The following is a 4,808-nucleotide window of genomic DNA, read 5'->3' as shown; positions in this document are numbered from 1 at the left end:
ACGAGCCTAGAGCAGCTTGGGCTAAGAGATTTCACAGATTCACACAGAAACTGCAGGCAGCAGTGGAAAGGGGGAAGGAAGGGTGGATAACACCGGTGCAGTAGGTGTGTTAGTCAGAAAGCACCTCAAGGCTGTCCAACTTTGGGGGGCTCTGTTGCACAGTGTTTTGGTGAGTACTTGTACAATTGGAACAGCTGCATCAGCAGTAATGCAACAAAAAGGCCCAGAAGAGGACATTTATGTGTCATTTATCCTTTTCACCTAAGAAATTATTTCAGAACAGAATTAAATAACTGGATGTAATTGAACAGAGATCCAGCTTAATACTTTTGTTTGTAACATTTGATAACTATATATTTTTTTTTTTTTGGAGAACATGGTGTTGGATTCTCAGTTGACTCATTCATTGTGCAAGTATCCACTAGATTTCCAAACACTGAGATTTATTTCTTTTCATTAAAAGTCCACATTATTGTTTATATGGTCAAGAACATAAGTAATGTTGGAAAAAATAAGTATTAAAGTCTAAGAAAAAATATTCAAATCAATAATAACAGAAGAAAAGAAAAATATGTAGTACATATTAAAAATGAAAACAATTGTTATAAATATAATGGCCTTAAATGTTTGCTTTTATGTGACAGATGTTTTTAACAAAATGTCTATGTTGGCAGTTTCGAGCACACTTATGATTTTAATTTGTGTAATATTCCCTTTTAGTATTGATGTCTATTTACAACATCTGTGAAGGGTCTGTAACCTGAATGTGACAGGGAAAAACTAACAGACTGCTATTGGAATCTTTCCACCGGGTCCATGTAACAGACTATTAACAAAAACCTTAAATAGCTATTCTAATCATCAACAGCAATCTTACACAAATTATATCAGACCCAAAGGACCCGATTAACTTTAAAATGCCTTACAGACCTGAAGCATAAATTTTGCTCCTCCTACCTTCTTCTGTACAGTCAAAATCAAATCATATCACAGGGACTGGTTTTAGCTAGGCACACACAAAATCAGTATGCAAGGCAGGCTGCAGACATGCAGGCAGGGTTCCACTTTCATGACAAGGAAAGCACATTTCTGAGTATTAAAATTAAATGTAACCCTTTTTTTTTTTTTTCCTGTTGCTGTTCTATAAATCTCCAACTGGAATTCCCATTCTGTAACAACTCTTTCAAACAGCTGGAACTTGGACAACATCCTGGCATTGGGAGGCATTAATATGTCATTGAAGTGATACCACTGATAGAGGCAGATACAGGATTTCTGCTGGAGAAAAGCCAAGTCTTACCAAGATGGTTTCACATAATAGGAAAGTGTAAATGAGAGAACATGGGTTGGGGTTTTTTGCTATTAATTTCTTAATATTTGCACCAAAATTTGAAACGCTAACTGTTATTGTTATGTCCCAGAGGTCTTTTCCACAGAGTTCTTGCTTGTTCACGCCTTCTGAGTCAGGAGCCAAGATTCCCCCACCTTTTGCCACTTAGGCCCTCTCTTTCCCTCCCCTCCCACACATACCCTTTGTTTGACCCCATCTATACTACAATAACTATTTAATTAACAACAGTTGTTAAATTTGTTTATGGCCTGACCTTGTAACACAGTTTGGCTGGCCAGTTAAGATGGAGCCAAACTGTTTTATATCTCGGTTACAAAAAAAACCTAGGTAGAGACCTAAGCTAAAGAGCTTTTTTAAAATAAAAACTGAAAACTAAAATGCAACAAAAGAAGGTCATTCCATTTGAATCCCCCGTTGGCCTCATCCACCGTGACTGTCCAAGCTGCATTATAACCAAGACCTTGACAACAGAGCCCAACAGCCATTGATTGCTAAAGTTTTCTATTTTTCATGCAGTAGAGGAGAAGGGAGAACTCTGAAAGTTTTTATTTAAGGCAAAGCTTTTCATTTAAGGTAAAAAGCTTTCTTCATCTCTAACCCTGTTTTGCTTGGCATTTGAAAGTTGGGTTTAGTTTCTGTCAAGACAGCCCCAGGGTCTCAGACAAATCTGGGTCTCTGCTGAGTACAGCTGCTTCTGTCTGAGCCACTGACATGGTCCCATGGGTAGGAAATGTCTGGTGTTCCCTGCAGTTACTCCTTCTTTCTCTCTCACTAGACGTATTTCACTTCTCTGTTTCTTTCTCTTTTTATCCTCCTTTGCCAAAATCCTCCTTATTTCTTGTGGGTTTATTTACAATTGCTCTTTCCCTTTTCTGCTTTTTGTCCCTCAGAATTTCCACATTAAACCACTTAGGACTTGAGCATAGAAGTCTTAGTTTACAAAAAAAAAAAAAGAAAAAAAAAAAAGTAAAAAAAAAAAAAGTGTTAGCTTTGGTTTACCACTCTACTCCTAAGTTAAATGTGGAAGTCCTGTGAGGCAGAACTAAGATATCCTCCCCAAGGACTGATACTGTCCTAGATGTGTTTTATGTAATTCACAAATTATATATTGCACAAATAAAGCAAGTGGATTTTTACATATTTCTTAGGCTTCTTCTTTTTCAGAAATATTCAGATAATAGTTTAATACTTCAGTAGTTTTAATACCTCAGTGGAAATACCTCTCCTTGAGTCCAGGATGGTCCCCCAAGCATTCTGCTGCTTAAGCAAAACTGACTTGTAAAATTTTATTTCAACTCTGTGAAGAAAAATGTGACTGCAGTTGGGTCTAGAGCCAGACCATAGAAGGCTTAGAGAGTACTTGCATGGTGGAGAAGAGAAGAAGCAAAGCCTCGCTGCAAGTGAAGGAACTCACCCGCTTGCCTTCTGAAGACAGGTTGGTTTTTGGTGGCAAGGAGAACTGCTCTTCCTTGTGCCAATGTCACTGCTCACAGAAGAAGACTCAGCACTCCTGTGAGTGCTGTCTGTGAAACAAAGCCAGCCCAGGTGATCAGAGATTTATTAGCACTTTTCATGAATGCATACCTTGGCCAAACCAGCACTTAATTAAAAAAAAAATAAAGTGAGCATGGGCGGACAAATAGACAGGCATTCCATACTGTGAATGTCAAAGTCTTATAGCAGAGTCTTCAGACACTCACTGAAGAAAATTAGGTATTCTTACTCCTAAACAGCTCACTTCTTCTGTTGTGAAATTGAGCTCAAAACAGGCTTCCTGTGAGACCTCATCCACTTCCCAGTCACATTTGTGGTTGAGCTAGCACAGTGGAATGGCCATCAGAGTATCTCCTCGCTCTGGCTTCATCCTAAGAGGACAAGAAGGCACAAACCTTCATTTTATAGTGTGTTCTTTGTTATCCAAATGTGCCAAAGATTTCAGCTTGAAATCAGTCAGATTTTTTGACTACAGGCTCAGCTGATTTCTTCTTTTATTCAAACTGACTTATTTCCAGCTCTGTTACTATCCCTTTGAACCAGCAGTTCTCCAGTTCTTTTGTGCATGTTCCAAAAGAGCTGAAGAGAATTAAATCATAAAATAGTAGAGCTCTGATCCACCTGAGTGTCAAGGAAAAATTAAAAATGTATTTTGGAGAAAGATTAAGGAATCACATCAGCCACTGGTCTGGGTACTTTCAGAAGACACGGGTATATTAGAAAAGCTGAGTTCAACTGGTGAATGGCTTTTCTACAGAAGTTTGCATTCAAGAAGTTTTAGTCTTCTGTTCAACTCACTAACAATGTATGTAGCAGGATCAGTTCCCTTACCTGAAATGAAATCTTGGACTGAACTCTTCTACATTTTTGAATTAAATTGTTTCAGATAGACACAAGATTTGGACTTATATTCAACTATTAAAAAAGAAAAAGTTCTAATGAAACTAAATGAAAATTTATTCTATTTTTGCAGTATTTTTCTACATTATCTAGAGCAATATTCAAGCAGATAAACCATTACAATTAAATACACGTGCTTCCTAATTGTTATTACTTTTAGTATAGTTTCCCATAATTCCCACAATGTGGCAATCTGTCTGTCCGCCTCTGCTGACCTCCAGGGACAGTTTCAATCAAAATAGAAAAAATAAGGCTCAAACTGGAGTCTTACCTTAGGTTTTTACCTTGACCAAACATTTCAGGAAACTGAAGAATAAGCTCTCCTAAAGGAAGGTTTCCCTCTACAGTCAGTGTAGACAGTTGAATACCTTTGGATCTCTCTGAAGGCAGACCTTGTCTGCAAAAATTAGATGCCTGGTCTCAGACAAGAAGTGATGATCTATTGTTGCTTTTGGTAGGGCAGAAACACTGAAACAAGGCTGGCTTTCTTGAATTTAAGCTCAAGTTAGGTCCCTCAGGCAGGCTTGAACCCCTCTCAAGCATCTACAAAACAATGAAGTTTCTCTGGAGGACAGAGGTCCTCAGACAACTTGCCCTCAGTGAGACAGAGACACAGTGAGCTCAGTTATGGCAGGGCCAGGGGGCCAACAGCACACCCCAGCCCTGAGTAAGCTGCAGCATGTGATGAGTCTCAGCTGGCTCAAAAAGTGCAGAGGACCTGGGCAGGGGAGCTGGGGTTATGATGAGGGAGGCTGAAGAACAAAGACAGAATTCCATAAGGAACAATTTGTTCCTTTTAGAATTTGTTTGCATTCATTAGTTCTGCTGCTCACAAAACAACTTATTCAAGTAGGTCAATTGCTTTTGTTTACTCTCGTAAATGCCAAATGCATTCCAAACTCAGCTGCTGGAGTAATGGGTAAGCCTGTCCTTACCATACCAATAGCTTTTCCAGGACATAAATGAAAATCCTCTGTTGTAGGAATATATCTTTTGTGGGCGGATTTGCTGATATTGCAATCCAAATGCCTAACTCTTACAGGAACAACCATTGCACTGACTC

General features: G+C 38.7%; 1 long non-coding RNA gene across 1 annotated transcript; it reads right to left on the bottom strand.

Annotated features, from left to right (window-relative positions):
- Positions 1–426: 426 nt before the first annotated feature.
- LOC116439749 lies at positions 427–4,808 on the bottom strand. The gene is made up of 2 exons (XR_004238257.1): positions 4,017–4,808; positions 427–3,216 (listed from the first exon to the last, which is right to left on the bottom strand). It is a non-coding gene; the product is annotated as an uncharacterized LOC116439749 (long non-coding RNA).

Source organism: Corvus moneduloides, chromosome 2 (assembly GCF_009650955.1).
Source record: "Corvus moneduloides isolate bCorMon1 chromosome 2, bCorMon1.pri, whole genome shotgun sequence".
NCBI lineage: Eukaryota > Metazoa > Chordata > Aves > Passeriformes > Corvidae > Corvus > Corvus moneduloides.
The sequence above is the reverse complement of the archived record's forward strand: the minus strand, read 5'-3'. Positions and strand labels throughout refer to the sequence as shown.